Source organism: Dama dama, unplaced genomic scaffold (assembly GCF_033118175.1).
Source record: "Dama dama isolate Ldn47 unplaced genomic scaffold, ASM3311817v1 ptg000096l, whole genome shotgun sequence".
Lineage (NCBI taxonomy): Eukaryota > Metazoa > Chordata > Mammalia > Artiodactyla > Cervidae > Dama > Dama dama.
The window spans coordinates 8,494,323-8,501,505 of record NW_026870910.1 but is presented as its reverse complement, the minus strand read 5'-3'; positions in this window follow the sequence as shown (position 1 = coordinate 8,501,505).

Here is a 7,183-nt window from a genome sequence, read left to right as displayed (position 1 = left end):
TATTTTTGACACCTTTTAAAGGTCATCATATTTTTCTACCATTTCATGCTCTTGATATTTTCACACGGTTTCATGCTCCTCGTATTTTTCAGACCTTTTCATGCTCCTACTATTTTTCCTACCTTTTCATGCTCCTCGTATTTTTCGCACATTTTCTTTCTCATCGTATTTTTCACACCTTTTCATGCTCCTCGTATTTGTGACACCTTTAATGCTCCTCGTATTTTTCACACCTTTATATGCTCTTCGTATTTTCAATCCTTTTCATGCTCTTCGAATTTTTCACACATTTTCATGCACTTCGTGTTTTCCACATTTTTTCATGCTGCTCGTGTTTTTCACACCATTTCATGCTCTTCATATTTTTAACACCGTTTCATGCTCTTCATATTTTCACACCGTTTCATGCTCCTCATAATTTTCACACCTTTTCATGCTCCTCGTATTTTTCACACCCATTCATGCTCCTTGTATTTTTCAGACCTTTTCATGCTCTTCGTATTTTTCACACCTTTTCATGCTCCTCATATTTTTGAAACCTTTTCATGTTCCTCATATTTATCACACCGTTTCATACTCCTCATATTTTTCACACCTTTTCATGTTCCTCGTATTTTTCAAACCTTTTCATGCTCCTCATCTTTTTCAGACATTTTCATGCTCCTAGTATTGTTCACACCTTTTCATGCTCCTCGTTTTTTTCACACCTTTTCATATTCCTCGTATTTTTCACACCTATTCATGCTCCTTGTATTTTTCAGACCTTTTCGTGCTCTTCATATTTTTCACAGCATTTCATGCTTTCGCATTTTTAACACCGTTTCATGCTCCTCGTATTTTTCACACCTTGTCATGCACTTTGTATTTTTCAAACCTTTTCATGCTCTTTGTATTTTTCACAACTTTTCATGCTTTTCATAATTTTTCACACCTTTTCATTGTCTACGTATATTTCACACCAGTCATGCTCTTTGTATTTTTCACACCTTTTCAAGCTCTTCATACATTTCAAACCATTTCATGCTCTTCATATTTTTCACAACTTTTCATGCTCTTCATATTTTTTACATATTTCATGCTTCTCATATTTTTCATACCATTTCATGCTCCTCATATTTTTCACATCTTTTCATGCTCCTCATATTTTTGACACCTTTTGAAGTCTTCATATTTTTCACACCATTTCATGCTCTTTATATTTTCACATCATTTCATGTTCCTCGTATTTTTCAGACCTTTTCATGCTCCTACTATTTTTCCCACCTGTTCATGCTCCTTGTATTTTTAGCACATTTTCTTTCTCATCGTATTTTTCACACCTTTTCATGCTCCTCGTATTTTTCACACCTTTAATGCTCCTCGTATTTTTCACACCTTTACATGCTGTTCGTATTTTTCAAACCTTTTCATGCTCTTCGAATTTTTCACACATTTTCATGCACTTCGTGTTTTCCACATTTTTTCTTGCTGCTCGTGTTGTTCACACCGTTTCATGCTCTTCATATTTTTAACACCGTTTCATGCTCTTCATATTTTCACACCGTTTCATGCTCCTCATATTTTTCACGCCTTTTCATGCTTCTCATATTTTTAAGATCTTTTCATGCTTCTCGTATTTTTCAGACATTTTCATGCTCCTAGTATTTTTCACACGTTTTCATGCACCTCGTATTTTTCACACCTTTTCATGCTGTTCGTAGTTTTCACACCTTTTCATGCTCCTCATATTTTTCAGACCTTCTCGTGCTCCTCATATTTGCATACCTTTTCGTAATCCTCATATTTTTCACACCTTTTCATGCTCATCATATATTTCACAACTTTTCATGCTCTTCATGTTATTGACATATTTTAATGCTCCTCATATTTTTCACATCTTTTCATGCTCCTCATATTTTTGACACGTTTAAAAGGTCTTCATATTTTTCACACCGTTTCATGATCTTCATATTTTCACACCATTTCATGCTCCTCAAATTTTTTAGACTTTTTCATGCTCCTCATATTTTTCAGACCTTTATATGCTCCTCGTATTTTTCACACCTTTTCATGCTCCTCGTGTTTTTCACACCTTTTCATGCTCCTTGTATTTTTTTCAGACCTTTTCATGCTCCTGTTTTTTTCACACATTTTCATGCTCCTCGTATTTTTCACACCTTTTCATGCTCCTCGTATTTTTCACACCTTTAATGCTCCTCGTATTTTTCACACCTTTACATGCTCTTCGAATTTTTCACACATTTTCATGCACTTCATGTTTTCCACATTTTTTCATGCTGCTCGTGTTTTTCACACCGTTTCTTGCTCTTCATATTTTTAACACCATTTCATGCTCTTCATATTTTCACACCTTTTCATGCTCCTCATATTTTTCACACCTTTTCATATTCTCATATTTTTCAGATCATTTAATGCTTCTCGTATTTTTCAGACATTTTCATGCTCCTAGTATTTTTCACACATTTTCATGCACCTCGTATTTTTCACACCTTTTCATGCTCTTCGTAGTTTTCATACCTTTTCATGCTCCTCATATTTTTCAGACCTCTTCGTGCTTCTAGTATTTGCAGACCTTTTCGTACTCGTATTTTTCACACCTTTTCATGCTCCTCATATATTTCACAACTTTTCATGCTCTTCATATTATTGACATATTTTAATGCTCCTCATATTTTTCACATCTTTTCATGCTCCTCGTATTTTTGACACGTTTAAAAGGTCTTCATATTTTACACACCGTTTCATGATCTTCATATTTTCACACCGTTTCATGCTCCTCAAATTTTTTAGACCTTTTCATGCTCCTCATATTTTTCAGACCTTTATATGCTCCTCGTATTTTTCACACCTTTTCATTCTCCTCGTGTTTTTCACACCTTTTCATGCTCCTATTATTTTTCACACCTTTTCATGCTCCTTATATATTTCACAACTTTTCATGCTCTTCATATTTTTGACACATTTTCATGCTCCTCCTATTTTTCATACCGTTTCATGCTCCTCATATTTTTCAGATCTTTTCATGGTCCTCATATATCTGACATGTTTTAAAGGTCTTCATGTTTTTCACACCATTTCATGCTCTTTATATTTTCACACCGTTTCATGCTCCTCACATTATTTAGACCGTTTCATGCTCCTCATATTTTTCAGACATTTATATGCTCCTCGTATTTTTCACACCTTTTCATGCTCCTTATATTTTTCACACCTTTTCAGGCTCCTTATATTTTTGAGACCTTTTCATGCTCTTCCTATTTTTCACACCTTTTTATGCTCCTCCTGTTTTCCAGACCTTTTCATGCTCCTCGTATTTTTCAGACCTTTTCCTGCTCCTCGTATTTTTCACATCTTTTCATGCTCCTCGCATTTTACAGACCTTTTCATGCTCCTACTATTGTTCTCACCTGTTCGTGCTCCTCGTATTTTTTGCACATTTTCTTTCTCATCGTATTTTTCACACCTTTTCATGCCAGTCGTATTTTTTAGAACTTTTCATGGTCCTCGTATATTTCAGACCTTTTCGTGCTCCTCGGATTTTTCACATCTTTTCATGCTCCTCGCATTTTACAGACCTTTTCATGCTCCTCCTATTGTTCCCACCTTTTCATGCTCTTTGTGTTTTTCAAACCTTTTCATGCTCTTCGAATTTTTATACATTTTCATGCTCTTCGTGTTTTTCACACATTTTCATGCTATTCGTGTTTTTTACACTTTTTCATGCTCCTCATATATTTCACACCTTTTCATGCTCCTCGTTTTTTTCAGACCTTGTCATGCTCCTCGTATTTTTCAGACCTTTTCATGCTCCTCGTTTTTTTCAGATCTTTTCATGCCTCTCGTATTTTTCAGACCTTTACATGGTCCTCGTATATTTCAGACCTTTTCGTTCTTCTCGGATTATTCACACCTTTTCAGGCTCCTCATATTTTTGAGACCTTTTCATCCTGTTCGTGTTTTCACACCTTTTCAAGCTCTTTGTATTTTTCACACTTTTTCGTGCTCTTCATATTGTTCACATCTTTTCATGCTCCAAGTATTTTTTAGACCTTTTCATGCTCCTCGTGTTTTTCAGAACTTTTCATGCTTCTCGTATTTTTCAGACCTTTTCATGCTCCTCGTATTTTTCACAGCTTTTCATTCTCCTCGTATTTTTCAGACCTTTTCATGCTCCTCGTATTTTTCACACATTTTCATGCTCTTCGTGTTTTTCACACCTATTCATGCTCCTTATGTTTTTAACACCTTTTCATGCTCCCTATATTTTTCACACCTTTTCAGGCTCCTCATATTTTTGAGACCTTTTCATGTTCTTCGTGTTTTCACACCTTTTCAAGCTCTTTGTATTTTTCACACTTTTTCGTGCTCTTCATATTGTTCACACCTTTTCTTGCTCCAAGTATTTTTTAGACCTTCTCATGCTTCTCGTGTTTTTCAGAACTTTTCATGCTCCTCGTATTTTTCAGACCTTTTCATGCTCCTCGTATTTTTCAGACCTTTTCATGCTTCTCATATTTTTCAGACCTTTTCATGCTCCTCGTGTTTTGCAGACCTTTTCATGCTCCTCGTATTTTTCAGACCTTTTCATGCTCCTCGTATTTTTGACACCTATTCATGCTCCTCATATTTTTCAGAACTTTTCATGCTCCTGGTATTTTTCAGACCTTTTCATGCTCCTCGTATTTTTCAGACCTTTTCATTCCCCTCCTATTTTCAGACCTTTTTTGCTCCTCATATTTTTCATACCATTTCATGCTACTCATATTTTTCACATCTTTTCATGCTCCTCATATTTTTGACACCTTTTAAAGGTCTTCATATTTTTCACACCGTTTCATGCTCTTTATATTTTCACACCGTTTCATGTTGCTCGTATTTTTCAGACCTTTTCATGCTCCTACTATTTTTCCTACCTTTTCATGCTCCTCGTATTTTTCTCACATTTCCTTTCACATCGTATTTTTCACAGCTTTTCATGCTCCTCATATTTTTCACACCTTTTCATGCTCCTCGTATTTTTCACACCCATTCATGCTCCTTGTATTTTTCAGACCTTTTCATGCTCTTCGTATTTTTCACACCTTTTCATGCTCCTCATATTTTTGAAACCTTTTCATGTTCCTCATATTTATCACACCGTTTCATACTCCTCATATTTTTCACACCTTTTCATGTTCCTCGTATTTTTCAAACCTTTTCATGCTCCTCATATTTTTCAGACATTTTCATGCTCCTAGTATTGTTCACACCTTTTCATGCTCCTCGTTTTTTTCACACCTTTTCATATTCCTTGTATTTTTCACACCTATTCATGCTCCTTGTATTTTTCAGACCTTTTCGTGCTCTTCATATTTTTCACAGCATTTCATGCTTTCGCATTTTTAACACCGTTTCATGCTCCTCGTATTTTTCACACCTTGTCATGCACTTTGTATTTTTCAAACCTTTTCATGCTCTTTGTATTTTTCACAACTTTTCATGCTTTTCATAATTTTTCACACCTTTTCATGCTCCTCCTATTTTTCATACCGTTTCATGCTCCTCATATTTTTCACATCTTTTCATGGTCCTCATATTTCTGACATGTTTTAAAGGTCTTCATGTTTTTCACACCATTTCATGCTCTTTATATTTTCACACCGTTTCATGCTCCTCACATTATTTAGACCGTTTCATGCTCCTCATATTTTTCAGACCTTTATATGCTCCTCGTATTTTTCACACCTTTTCATGCTCTCGTGTTTTTCACACCTTTTCATGCTCCTATTATTTTTCACACCTTTTCATGCTCCTCGTATTTTTTGCACATTTTCTTTCTCATCGTATTTTTCACACCTTTTCATGCTCCTCGTATTTTACAGAGCTTTTCATGCTCCTTGTTTTTCTCACACCTTTTAATGCTCTACGTATTTTTCACAACTTTTCATGGTCCTCGTATTTTTCAGACCTTTTCATGCTCCTACTATTTTTCACACCTTTTCATGCTCCTTGTATTTTTCACACCTTTAATGCTCCTCGTATATTTCACACCTTTACATGCTCTTCGTATTTTGCAAACCTTTTCATGCTCTTCAAATTTTTCACACATTTACATGCACTTCGTGTTTTCCACAACTTTTCATGCTGCTCGTGTTTTTCACACCATTTCATGCTCTTCATATTTTTCAGACCGTTTCATGCTCCTCAAATTTTTCACACCTTTCCATGCTCCTCGTATTTTTCAAACTTTTCATGCTCCTGTATTTTTCACACTGTTTCCTGCTCTTCATGTTTTTCACACCTATTCATGCTCCTCGTATTTTTTCACAGCTTTTCATGCTCCTCTTTTTTTTCACATCTTTTCATGCTCCTCATATTTTTGACACGTTTAAAAGGTCTTCATATTTTTCACACCGTTTCATGATCTTCATATTTTCACACCATTTCATGCTCCTCAAATTTTTTAGACTTTTTCATGCTCCTCATATTTTTCAGACCTTTATATGCTCCTCGTATTTTTCACACCTTTTCATGCTCCTCGTGTTTTTCACACCTTTTCATGCTCCTCGTATTTTTTTCAGACCTTTTCATGCTCCTGTTTTTTTCACACATTTTCATGCTCCTCGTATTTTTCACACCTTTTCATGCTCCTCGTATTTTTCAGCCCTTTTCATGCTCCTACTATTGTTCACACCTTTTCAAGCTCTTCGTATTTTTCGCAAATTTTCTTTCTCATCGTATTTTTCACACCTTTTCATGCTCCTTGTATTTTTCACACCTTTTCATGCTCCTTGTATTTTTCACACCTTTTCATGCTCTTCGTATTTTTCACACCTTTTCATGCTTCTCGTATTTTTCACACCTTGTCATGCTACTCGTATTTTTTAGAACTTTTCATGGTCGTCGTATATTTCAGACCTTTTCGTGCTTCTCGGATTTTTCACATCTTTCCATGCTACTCGTATTTTTCAGACCTTTTCATGCTCCTACTATTGTTCACACCTTTTCGTGCTCCTCGTATTTTTCACACCTTTTCGTGCTCCTCGTATTTTTCACACCTTTTCATGCTCCTCGTATTTATCACACCGTTTCTTACTCCTCATATTTTTCACACCTTTTCATGCTCCTCGTATTTTTCAAACCTTTTCATGCTCCTCGTTTTTTTCAGACATTTTCATGCTCCTAGTATTGTTCACACCTTTTC